The 13,766-nt window shown below is 41.7% G+C and overlaps 1 protein-coding gene across 4 annotated transcripts in view; it reads right to left on the bottom strand.

The window, feature by feature from the left end:
- RNF144A (ring finger protein 144A) overlaps nt 1–13,766 on the bottom strand; it is a 65,367-nt gene that overhangs the window by 17,614 nt on the left and 33,987 nt on the right. The gene's annotated exons all lie outside the window — the stretch shown is intronic.

The following is a 13,766-nucleotide window of genomic DNA, read 5'->3' on the forward strand; positions in this document are numbered from 1 at the left end:
TCATTTTTAACCCCTACTTTTTTAATCGCCTGATATACTGTAAAATAAATAAAAAAATTATGTTTATGATGCTAAGGCTGCATTCACACTACTGTATTTTTGGTACATGGAAAAAACAGATCTCACTAGGACCAATGACATAAAATCAGGCTGTTTGATGTCCACGTGAATAAAATAGCAGCATGTACTAGTCTTCCGAATTTTGAATGAGTCTCGCCTATACAAGTCTATGGGTCAGGAAAAAAAAATCATATCTCATACGGCATCCGATTTTTGCGGGTACATTGCCATTATTAACATAGGAAACTGTATTTAGTCTTGTAAATTTTATTCACTGCTGATGTATAAAAATGGATGCAAGATGAGTGACCATGCAGATGAAAAGTTCTCCATTTTTTCCAAGCTGAATATCAGAAGATTTTTATTTTGCTTGTGTGAACCTTCCTGAAAGTGATCACGCTGTTTCCTATATTACTCCAAATAGTTAAAGGGGTTGTGCGGTCTTAGGGTACAAGTCTGCAGTCATTGTAGGTGACTGCAGACTTGTGAATTTCGGATTTTAAAAACATTTTTCAAGCTATTGTTATAAAGTATTCTAATTTACTGAGATAATAACTTTTGTGTTTTCATTGGTTGTAACCATAATCATCAACATTAACAGAAATAAACACCTGAAATAGATCACTCTGTTTGTAATGACTCTATATAATATATGTGTTTCACTTTTTGTATTGAAGAACTGAAATAAATTAACTTTTTGATGATATTCTAATTTAGTGAGAAGCACCTGTATATATGCACATATATAATCAGATGTAAGATGGTACCGGTACATCCTGAGACTGAAGTAAAAGGGTTCTTGCTGGGCTGAAACGTGAATAATCAGAAACGCCGTCTTTAAGCTCTTAGGGAATGCCAATCTCTCTAACGCAGGGCTTTCCTAAGTCCTTAGAGATAGGGCCTCACATGGCCTAGCCCAAGATGTTGTGTCCTTGGTTGTCCTCACCGAGTCGGCTCATGTCAAGCCGAACAACGCGTCCCAGACTCCCCAACAAAAGGTCCAGAGTCACATCGCTCTATTCAGACTTTCTCCAAGGATCCACAGCTTCACTTCTCCTTGAACCCTCCTTCCACTGCTCCCAACTGGCCACCGACCGCCAAACCCTTGTGCTCCAACTCCAGCTTCTCGCCGCTGCCCTCTACTGGCCGGATGATATATTATATCACAAATCTCCAACAATACAGTAAACTGTGATTAACCCTTACAACAGCACAAAGACAAGTACAATGGATGTGTGAATATAGTCTTAAGTTGTCCCTGCAACTTCAATAGTTATTCAACAGCTATCCTTTCAACGTCCCCCATACATAAAAGCTCAGTATTTTCAGTTGAGGGAAGGGAGTAAGCTACTAGCAGACATCTCAAGCAGAAAAATATATTCCCTGAGAAAAAAAGAAGTGAACATAAAAATTTGGGATGACTGGAAGAGGTTAAGGCAGTTTATCCACTCTCCACACTTTCCTATGGAAAGGTTATCATTTTCAGCTCATCGGGAGTCTGTTAGATGCATCCCCAACAGTCATCTGTAGCACATGTGCCAATGTTTAGAGTTGACAATCTTGAAGAATCTTGATGCCAGCCAAATCCCTTTTTGGAGTACACACCTCTGTTCCAACTCCCCCCCATGAAAGTATAATCAATGAATAGGGGAATAAGTTGGCTCCTGGGAGATTTGCCAACTCCTCCAGGTAGTCTCCTCTTTTTCCAGGTGTCTCCCGGATGCTCCCAAAGAGGTGCCAAGTTTGCATTTTGTTGGGGACAACCTCTATTCCTCCTTCAGAGATTGTCGTGGTGGGGAAAAATTAAGTCTTTTTTTTAACGAGTCTCGAAAGATAAAGTTGCTTTATGCAGCAATTTTGTAGCTTCTGCACTTATTGAGCCTATTAACAATGGCTAAAATGACTCTATACATCTCCACTTTGTAACATACTTGACCCTCCACATGGGTGTGAGTTAAAGTTAACTAATTCAACGCCAGCTTTTGTCCATGAAAGTCTAGGCATTGTCACAGACATTGTAAGAAACTGCTTTGTGATTGCTTTGTAAGCCAAGAAAAACTTGGCCGAATAACATGACGTTTATCCTGGCACCGAGAAGTGGCAGATTCCTGGAGATTAGTACCACAGCTCATTTACATACTGCTTGTGGGTCTTGCAAGTCGGAGTCCTGCCTCAAATGTTATGTAGGAGTTTTTATGGCAAATAAATATTGATTTAAGTAATTTCCATATGATTAACAGGGGCCAACACATTTAGACTCTACCCTGTCCGATAAATTACTATCTAGACCTCGGTTTGAGCTCTGTAGTTACATAAGTTCAATGACTAGATGGAATGGATATAGAAAAATAGTTTACAAGCTTGAAGTACTGGGGTGGTGGATTTGGGTCTGATCACACACAATGTCTGCGGAGCGCTTTTATCTCATCTTTGCTTTCATCTGAATTTCCTTGGGTTCTCCAGTTTTCAGTTTCCAAAAAAACAATTATATTAATTTGCTTTCTAATAAAAAAAATGGACATATTTATTTCCTGCTCTTGGCAAAATGTTGGCAGCGCCACACAGTGTTCACAAAAACTAGTCTGGACAGGTAGAAGATACGCAAAAACTAACACGGTGCAGGCTAAGTGACAGATTTGGAGGAACTTTCTAGGCATGTGAGATATTTTTCCTTACATCACTTCTCGTTTGCTTACTTTAGACCATTGGTTTCCAATCTTTCTTACCTTGAGTGCCACATTCAGCTCCGAGAGATGATTAAGAGACACAGACAACATCGCCCCACAATAGTGTCACCCAGAATCCCCCATTACTGGCATAATGACAGTCAAAGCTTCTCCACTGAAACCACACTAAGACATTGTGCCCCCCTCCCTTATAGGCAGTATACTTACATTCAGGGGTCCCTCATTACCCTATTCAGTATTCTTGGATCAAGCACTTCCAACCAAACTATTGCACCAAGCTTCAAACACCCCTTTAATTGTCAGCATCATCCTAGCTCCAACTTACGATATATAAGCTCCATCCCCACCATCAGTAGACCTGTTCTTCATATCTGTTTGCTAGAACTGGTGGTAATGCACCAAGCTGGCAGACATCCGCGAGTAACAAATCATGGGATCATGAGCCACAAAGGACTCCTGAGCCCCAAGTTGGGGACTCCTGCTTTAGAAGAGTATTTTATGGCAAAACTTGGCGCATTTTAAGATTCCTTTAAGGTATGACACCTATTCTGGACACTTTTCGTGACGCACATAAAGAATCAAGTGTTTGTTCATATTCAAGTTTTATTCACATGTTAAGTATGTGTGTGGGAAAAAAATGAAAGCATGAACTTTTCAATAGTGTCAAGAAAAAGTATAAAATAAACTGATACCATTATCTCCTGTGCATGATGTATGGCACTCTTAGGAATCTGTCACAGCCTTCATTTAATTTACCTGTCTGGAGCTTTTCCCAGAGCATATGGTTAAAATTCCTTCAAACTGAGTTCAAATTCTGCTACATTTAAAAGGGGTTGTCCAACAAACAAAGTATATTTTAATTAACAAATCTTGAAATAATACTAAGTTCCACAATTGGATGTGTTATAAAAATGTTCCTGTTCTGAGATAATCTTATAAATGTGCCCCTGCTGTGTACTGTGTAATGGCTGTGTCTTACCATGCAGAGCTGCTCCATACCACAGCTCCTGGCCAGAGGAAGAAGCATAAGTCACTTTTGATAAGTGAGTATACAGCCAAAAAAACAGTAGGGGCCCGCTGCTACTGCTTTCTGAGGTAACACATTTCCCTATTTGTTTTATCAGAGGAGCGAGTGTTTATGTTGCGCTTCCAGCCCTCTGAGCTCATCATAAATCAGGTAAGTGACATATAAGCTCTGCGGCTGCTAGAGCTCCTACGTCACCGACTTCATTTATGATGAGCTTTGAGGGACGGAGACTCAACAGAAACACTCGCTCCTGTGCTACCTCAGGCAGGGTAATATGCTATCTCAGAAAGTAGCATTTGTAGCTACTGGAAATACAATAGTAAACCCAAAAACTACTGCTACTGTTATAACTTCCTTCTTTTCAGTCTATATTATATGGGGAAAAGTGTATGCACACGTCTTAACCATTTAGTTCAGGTTTTTCCTTCAGTCCTATTGCCCCCGGTATGTACTAACATGCAGTATGTAACAGAACAGCTGGTGGTAAAGAGCTCACTGATACCAGCATGGATTTGGAATAGGAGCCATCGATGCAACAAGTCCGTTCATATCATTTGAGAAGTGGATGAATAGCATCAACTCAGCCGCGAAGTGGAGACCCCATAACGTTACAGAGCGGGGGGCCGAGTGCTGAGGAGCAGAGGGCAGAAAAGTCACCAAAGCTTTGCTGACTCCATAACTGCAGAGTACAGACCTCCTGTGGTATTAACATCAGCACAAACACTGCGCCGCCGTCAGGAGCTTCATGGCCGAGCAGCTACCTATAGCCTTACATCACCAAGCACAATGCTGAGCGTCAGGAAGAGTGGTGTAAAGCTGCCGCTACAAAGCAAGGGCCATAAAGACATAGTTGGGTGAGTTTGGTGTGGAAGAACATGAACGGCTGCACAGAGCCCCAACCTCAACCACATCTAACAACGTTTGGATGAAATAGAACGAAGGTTGTTAGTCTCGTCCAACATCATTGTCTGCCTCTCAAATGCTTTTCTGCATTAATGGACAAAAATTCCCACATCCATTCATCCCAAAATCTTGTATGAATAAAGTCTTCCCAGAAGAGTGGAAGCTGTTATAACTGTAAAGGGACCAACTTTGTTTTGAAGGGGTTGTCCACTACTCAGATGCCTTCCCAACTGCTATTTCCCCCCCTACTGGAGCCGTTCCATGATGACGGCACTGGCTCTCCCATGGCTTGTGTTTTGAAATTGACACTTGGAAGAAGTGAGACTTGTTGCTACTTTCTTACTTCCCTGGAATTGAAGGAAATTAAAGTGAATCGACCTCTGATAGCCAGTGCCAACATTACTGGAGCAGCGCCGGCACCGGAGATAGTAAGTAAAGGCTGTTATTTTATAAGGAGGGTTTTGAGAAGGGGATGTCTGAGTAGTGGACAATCCCTTTAATGTTTATGGATGTAGAATGGGAGGTCATAAAAGCTCCTTGAAGTGCAATATGGAGGGATCTCAATACTTTTTTCCACATAGTTTATAATTTTCAACAGTAGCTGCAAGAGTCCACCCAACAATTCCTGAAAGAGATCCAAGCAAGCAACATCTCCGACTCCCCCACCCCCCGGTAATAAGAGCCGCTTTGTGCATGGGACAATTAGCCCTGGGAATCAGCCTGTTTACCCTGGTTATCAGCCTGGCTGGCATGCCAAACAGCATAAGAGATTGGTGCCAGGGAAAAGTGTTGACATGGTGTCCAGGGTTGCCAGGGAAGTGCAGATAACTTCTTAATATGCAGTCAGCGCGCGCTGCGGAGTCGGCTCTTTTGCTGATCCAGCTGGAAATTTCGTCTCTGTCCATACAAGCAGCAAGTCCTCTGTTAATTACTGTAATTAACAGCAATTAAGAAGTGAAATCTATTCAGTCCTGTTATCATACAGGGCAGATATATGTCGCTCGGGGTCCCGCTGATTTCAGAGTCATCTGCACCATGGAATATGGGCTCCCATTTTCTATTATAAATGCGGGCAGCTGTCCTGCTCCGAAAAGAAAACAACATCAGGGATTTTTTGTGAGGGGAAAAAAAAAAAGCAAAACAACTGGCGCCTATACAAAAAGAGATTATTTCAGGATATAATTGCCACAATACGTGAGCTGACATCTGCCAGATGATGCCCATTGATTTAGAGGCGCTGCCAGACTCTCTTCACTAAGGACTCCTTTTTTTGCAGTAAGAATTTCTGAAGTGACAGTATGAACCTTGCGCTCGTATAGTCACCACCACGTCCGTCACATAATAATACAAATATAGCAGCTGCTCCCGGACCCTGGGTTACCAACGTGACTTTTTATTTTTTCTGGACAGGTTATCAAAAAATCACAGACAGACAATATTTTTTACGGACACATTGGAAAAGCATAATAAATGATTATGATTGATCCATGTCTACAGCCCATAAATCAAATAAAAATATATCAGCAGCATCCATTATAAACTGTAAAATGATAATAAAACTTTCTTCAGCTTAAAAAGAAAATCATGGACGCCTTAATTTTTTTTTTTTTTTTAACGGACAGGGCAGAAAAGTGCTTTATTTTTATGGACTGTCCTGAAATTTCTGGACAGTTGGCAACGCATGGTGGAGGTCATGTGCCCAACAAACCAAAACTATATGTTTACATTTTTTTCCCTGCAAACTTTAAATGTACCCATGTAAGGGTTAATCACAGTTTACTGTACTGTTGGAGATTTGTGATGTAACATATGATCTGGCCAGTAGAGGGCAGTGGAGAGGCCAGAGTTGCAGCTCAGGAGATTGGCAGTTGGTGACAGTTGCTGGGGAGTTGACGGTGAAAAGTGAAGCTGTGCATTGTTGGAAAAAGGTCTGGATAGAGTGGTGCGACCCTGGATCTGTTTTTGGTGACTTCGTGACATGTTCGGCTTGACATGAGCCGACTCGGCGAGGACAACCAGGTACACAGCATCTTGGGCTAGGCCACGTGAGGCCTAATTTCTAAGGACTTAGAGAAGCAATGCATTGGAGAGATCGGCATTCCCTAAGAGCTTCAAGTCAGCGTACCTTCAAAACTACTTTGAGTGGGGCTAGATCTTGGTTGGTGCTGTTTTTGCCAAGACGTCAAAATGTTAGTGGGGTGGAATGTAAGAGTTAATCACTGTTTATTGTATTGTTGGGAGATTTCTGATGTAATATATGATCTGGTCAGTAGAGGCCAGAGTTGCAGCGCAGGGGTTTGGCAGTTGGTGACTGTTGCTAGTGGAGTTCAAAGAGAGTGATGCTACGCATCGTTAGAAAAAGGTCTGGATAGAGTAGTGCGACTCTGGATCTGGTTTGGGTGACTCTGGGACGCGTTGTTCGGCTTGACATGAGCCGACTCGGTGAGGACAACCAAGTACACAGCATCTTGGGCTAGGCCACATGAGGCCTTATTTCTAAGGACTTAGAGAAGCTCTGTGTTGGAGAGATTGGCATTCTCTAAAAGACTCAAGTCAGCGGTTCTGATTATTCTGATTATTCAGGACCCATGCGCATAAATAACTTTATATAAATCTAGTTAGTTTGGAGAAAATGCCTCTTCTGTAAGAGACACATCAAAAACTGCTCTGAATACGCCATTACTAAAGTGCTGGTACAACACTGTTGTTTTCTGGATTTATGCATAGAAAGGGTTAATCTTGTGCATTTTGTTTGCATTTAACTGTTAATTCTGATCAAGTGTACCTGTGTATACTCTTAGTCAGTGTTATTTAGAGTAACTGCTGTCATTGTATTTGTTATATACAGTACAGACCAAAAGTTTGGACACACCTTCTCATTTAAAGATTTTTCTGTATTTTCATGACTATGAAAATTGTACATTCACACTGAAGGTATCAAAACTATGAATTAACACATATGGAATAATATAATTAACAAAAAAAAGTGTGAAACAACTGAAAATATGTCTTATATTCTAGGTTCTTCAAAGTAGCCACCTTTTGCTTTGATGACTGCTTTGCACACTCTTGGCATTCTCTTGATGAGCTTCAAGTGGTAGTCACTGGAAATGGTTTTAACTTCACAGGTGTGCCCTGTCAGGTTTAATAAGTGGGATTTCTTGCCTTATAAATGGGGTTGGGACCATCAGTTGTGTTGTGCAGAAGTCTGGTGGAAACACAGCTGATAGTACTACTGAATAGACTGTTAGAATTTGTATTATGGCAAGAAAAAAGCAGCTAAGTAAAGAAAAACGAGTGGCCATCATTACTTTAAGAAATGAAGGTCAGTCAGTGCGAAAAATTGGGAAAACTTTGAAAGTGTCCCCAAGTGCAGTTGCAAAAACCATCAAGCGCTACAAAGAAACTGGCTCACATGAGGACCGCCCCAGGAAAGGAAGACCAAGAGTCACCTCTGCTTCTGAGGTGAAGTTTATCCAAGTCACCAGCCTCAGAAATCGCAGGTTAACAGCAGCTCAGATTAGAGACCAGGTCAATGCCACACAGAGTTCTAGCAGCAGACACATCTCTACAACAACTGTTAAGAGGGGACTTTGTGCAGCAGGCCTTCATGGTAAAATAGCTGCTAGGAAACCACTGCTAAGGACAGACAACAAGCATAAGAGACTTTTTTGGGCTAAAGAACACAAGGAATGGACATTAGACCAGTGGAAATCTGTGCTTTGGTCTGATGAGTCCAAATTTGAGATCTTTGGTTCCAACCTCCGTGTCTTTGTGCGATGCAGAAAAGGTGAACGGATGGACTCTACATGCCTGGTTCCCACTGTGAAGCATGGGGGAGGAGGTGTGATGGTGTGGGGGTGCTTTGCTGGTGACATTGTTGGGGATTTATTCAATATTGAAGGCATACTGAGCCAGCATGGCTACCAAAGCATCTTGCAGTGGCATGCTATTCCATCCGGTTTGCGTTTAGTTGGACCATCATTTATATTTCAACAGGACAATGACCCCAAACATACCTGTGTAAGGGCTATTTGACCAAGTAGGAAAGTGATGGGGTGCTACGTCAGATGACCTGGCCTCCACAGTCACAAGACCTGAACCCAATCGAGATGGTTTGGAGTGAGCTGGACCGCAGAGTGAAGGCAAAAGGGCCAACAAGTGCTAAGCATCTCTGGGAACTCCTTCAAGATTGTTGGAAGACCATTTCCGGGGACTACCTCTTGAAGCTCATCAAGAGAATGCCAAGAGTGTGCAAAGCAGTCATCAAAACAAAAGGTGGCTACTTTGAAGAACCTAGAATATAAGACATATTTTCAGTTGTTTCACACTTTTTTGTTAACTATATAATTCCACATGTGTTAATTCATAGTTTTGATGCCTTCAGTGTGAATGTACAATTTTCAAAGTCAGGAAAATACAGAAAAATCTTTAAATGAGAAGGTGTGTCCAAACTTTTGGTCTGTACTGTATATATACACCGTTTTCCTACCATCCTTTCCTTTGTTTGATAAACTGGTTAGTTATTATATTATCTAATCTTTGTGCTTGTCTGCTGATTGCTGCTGTACCTCTGGTCCTGTGGCCGCCCCTCGTCCACATTTCACCCACTAAGAAAAATGGATTCTTACAAGGTATTGTTTATTACTTTACTTCATTTAAAAATGGTCTAATGGTGGTTTTATCATAAAAAAAAACAAAAAAAAACTAATTCACCCATAGGACACTCCTCAGTACTGCTGCCGGTATCCCTCACTGGTCTCCTGCCTCCCTTTTTTGCAGAGACATTAGGTTACTGCTGCAGCCAATCAGTGGCCACTGAACTGCAGCTACCGGTTACATTCCTTCTGAGTCAGAAGAAACATTCTCCTACATCTTTCTTCTTGCTCAAATGGAATGTGAGTGCTGCAGTCAATCAGTGGTTCTTGAATGGCTGCAGTGGTGACCTGGAAGCCCCTACCAGAAGAGAAAGCCAGGAAACCATTAGGAGATATCAATAGCAGCACAGAGCTACAGCGGTGTGTGTGTGTGGGGGGGATGTGTTACTTTATGTTACTATCGACATGCGTCCTTTTTTCAAATTATCTAATATTAGTGGAGAAGTTCACAAAGTCTGCACCAGGAAAGCTCCAGGCACATTAATTAAATTAATCCATAGGCCCCAATTGACCAGACTGAACTCAAAAGTAGGTCTCCATCTGACAGGCTTATGTTGGAGTGTAACATTATATGTCCTAAAAAGCCCATACCTACAACTCCTCATCTCATATATGACGGACAGGTCTTTAGCAATAAAGCCCCCACCATACACCTTGGATTGCTGTCGGCTGAACGACTGTTTGCCCATCATTCGACCAGAAGCTATCTCGCTCCTCACTCCCATACATCACTCTCAGCTGATGAGAGAGCCACCACTAGACATCTCTGGCAGCGACTCATCTCTCGGAGAACAAAAGAATTGGCAGTCCAAAATCATTCATGCCATATCCTTATCTTCCCCAACAATCATGTGTTTGGAAAGCCTATGAACATTAGATAGTTGGCCGAACCCATCGATATTGGTCGGTTTGTCTGACGTTAGTCTAATGTGTGTGTGGGTTTAAGGCACAGGTATAACTAAACCGACACCCCCAAAAGCTGGGTGATTGCTATTTGCTTAGAGCTGTACAAGCCCTAATCATTCAGTCTTCTATCTTTGCAGGACGTGACTTCATATAGCTCTGAAGTATTTACAGAATAAGGAAAACTGATGATTCACGGCAAAGGCTTCTCTGCACTTAACTCTAAGGACCACATCTGTCAATGCAATCTGAGCTATATAACACAATGCTATTCTCTGCACTCTCATCCTTCTCATGTTTCCTATACATATCGTGAGAAATTGTGTTTTTTACAAGACCTCAGTGCTAGTTTTCATGAAGACAATATACAGTAGCTATGAAGTTTTATTCCACGGCTCAGAACGTTGCCTCCTCGTTAACAGACCAGCCATGATTAGTCACATTATGGCCATTATACAATGGGCAGATCTGTTTCCTCTCATTATATTTTTGGGAAATCCCAGCTTTGTATGCTTTATTTATTTCCTCCATGTGCACACAAATAAAGTCTGGAATTAGTTTAAGGGGTTTGTAGATTATTTGTTAGAAATGACATAGCCAAGGTACATAGGTCCAGGAGACGGAAAATCACAAACATACTAGACAATTGTGTCCCATTTCTCTAGACATAGGGAACCTTGCATACAACCATGTATTAGTAGAAGTCTGCGAAAACCAGACATTAGCTGGTCTTTGAGCAAGAAGACCGGTGGTGGACCTGGGTAGGGCTTGAACAGGAGCAATGGAGGATTGTTAAGGTGGGTATACATTTTTTTAAAGCCTTTTTTTTAATTCAGGGGTGGACAACTCCATTCAAAATAAAAGGTGCCATTACACTTTTAACAACTGTACTCATAACCCACCATGAGAAAGGAGTCTACTGCTGCCACACACCTCTATTGGTGGTTTGTCTCCTAGAGGCAAGAAACGTTTCTTGCCTCTAGGAGACAAACCACCAATAGAGGTGTGTGGCAGCAGTAGACTCTACTCGAACAATTCTTCTTTCTGACATTATTATCTGAAATGAAAATCGGTACATCTCATGATTTGCATAGTGAGCTGCAGATACAACAATAAAATACGTTTTAAGCTGTCGATACCGGACAAGAGTTTGTCTATGTTCCTCACTGATCACACTGCCACCGCTTCTCGGCCTTTAGGCTAAGATCTAGTGTAGTATCTTTCAAAAAGGCAGCTCCGGTCTGGCCATCCTAGTAGATTGATACATTATGCACATTGGATTTGGTGCGATGGGTAGGACGCCGGGTGGCTTATATAGTCATCAGGTGGAAAGCATGGCCCCCATGAACTAAGCCACTAGGTTCGAGTAAGTTTGAAAGCCCGAGGTGCAAAGTGTCCCAGGAGTGGTGACCTTGGGGTGCCTTAATTCACTGGGGTTGAGAACCCCACTTGAATTTTGGAATATTGCACTTCATATTTTCTCACTTTTTAAGCATACACCATTTCTTAAGCCTTTTGGCTAGGATGGGGAATTTTTAAAATTCCCAGTCAAAGCTCCGGCCAGCATTACACTGGAAAACTCTACTTTATTTAGTTTCATCGTTTCCCTGTCTCACCCTTTTCACTCTGTATTTGTGCACTTGGATTTGTTGGATGCGGTTCCCTTATGTGTTCCTCTGTGATAGGTTCAGTGGGAAAGTGTGTAGCCATCAAGGTCCGCTCCCCCATGACCCATAGCTCTCATCTCTCAGGAGGAGAGCTGACAATTGTAGGCTTCTATTTCTCGCTTGGGTGGGAGCCAAGATAGATGCCAGGAGTGAGATTGGGTCTCCCTTGGCTTTGGCTAGGGGAGGCTACTTGTCCCTGCCCCTCAATGTGGCCTTTTGGCTCGGAAGGACGAGGAACGGTCCTTGGGGGCCTTTCTCCTTTTGGAGAGGGTTACAACTGACCACATTCCAGTGCACTTTTTTTGGCACTTTTTAGTCACTCTTTTGGTGCACTCGAGAGAACGAGCACGATCTCTGGCTTTCAAAAAAAAAAAAAAAAAAATTCCAATTTTCTGGAATTTTTTGAGTTGCAAGGTCAGGAATTGACTCCCAAACACTAAAATACATACATGATATTGTGACTGTCATCCTGCTAAAAAATACTGGTTAAAATATCTTTATCTGTTTCCATCTTTCATGGATGCCATCTATGTGCTGTCTATATTTCTCACAGACCCATTCACCTGAGTGGGAGAATTCTGTCCGAAAAATTGACCACAGTAAGAAAATACTCTTTTTGAATGTGGATTATTGGTCAGGAAAAAATGGGCATGTGAAAAGCCCCATAGAATACTGTATTATACGCAATGTAATATTTGCTATCCAAGGAAAAACAGATAACACAGATGTGTGAATATGGCCTTAACATTCTCCGTGCCACCAATCCTTTTGCAGAATGAAGCTTGATGACATTTCATCCAAAGCGACATCACATTATCTAACAGGAAAACATGACCTTACTGTGGGAAAAACATTACCGTGACCAGCAGCAACAGGCCCTGGTGGTGACAAGACATTATACTTACAGAATTTAAAAAAAAAAGTTCAAAGGAGAGCCGAAGAGCAGAAATGGGGAAAATAAGCAAATTTGGAACATAAGTGTACAGCCATGGACAAAAGTTATAAGACTGATACAAATTTTGGTTTTCACAAAGTTTGCTGCATCAGTTGTTGTAGTGACCGTTTGCATTATCTCTAGATAATTATGAATAATGATTAGATGAACTGCAAAAAATTGCAAAGTCAGTTTTTGCCATGAAAATTAACTTAATCACAAAAAAAACAATTTCCACAGAATTCCAGCTCTACAACAAAATGACCTGCTATCAGCATTTCAGTGATGTTTTCATTCGCTCAGGAGAAAGTGTTAACGTGGACAAGACAGCTGATTTCATTATGTCAAGCTGATTGCATTACAAGAGCAGACTTATTACTTTAAAAGGGGGCTGGTGCTTGAAATCATTGTCTTCTTCTGTTAACCATGGTTACCTCCAAGGAAACACATGCAGTCATCATTACTTTGCATCAAGAAAGCTTTATAGGCAAAGACATTGCTGCTTGCAAAATTGTGCCTAAATTAACCATTTATCTGATCAACAAGAACTTCAAAGAGAGAAGTTCAATTTCTGTGGAGAAGGCTTCAGGGTCCCCAAGAAAGAAAAGTCTCCTAAAGAGGATTTAGCTTCAGGATCAGTTCAACACCAGTGCAGAGCTTGCTCAAGAATAACAGCAAGCAAATGTCAGCATATCGGAACACAGTGAAGTGAAGGCTTCTGGAGGCTGGCCTGATGTCTAGAAGTGTAGCAAAGCAGCCACTTCTCTGAAAGAAAACCATCAAGGACAGACTAACATACTGCACGAAGTAAAGGGATTGGCCTGCAGAGAACTGGAGTAAAATAATTTTCTCTGATGAAGCCACCTTAAGACCATTAGAGATATCTGGTAGAGTGAATGTCTGGAGAAGAAATGGCGAGTCCTGTGT

Source organism: Phyllobates terribilis, unplaced genomic scaffold, assembly GCF_046119375.1.
Source record: "Phyllobates terribilis strain yellow unplaced genomic scaffold, ASM4611937v1 Scaffold_3__8_contigs__length_932513732, whole genome shotgun sequence".
NCBI lineage: Eukaryota > Metazoa > Chordata > Amphibia > Anura > Dendrobatidae > Phyllobates > Phyllobates terribilis.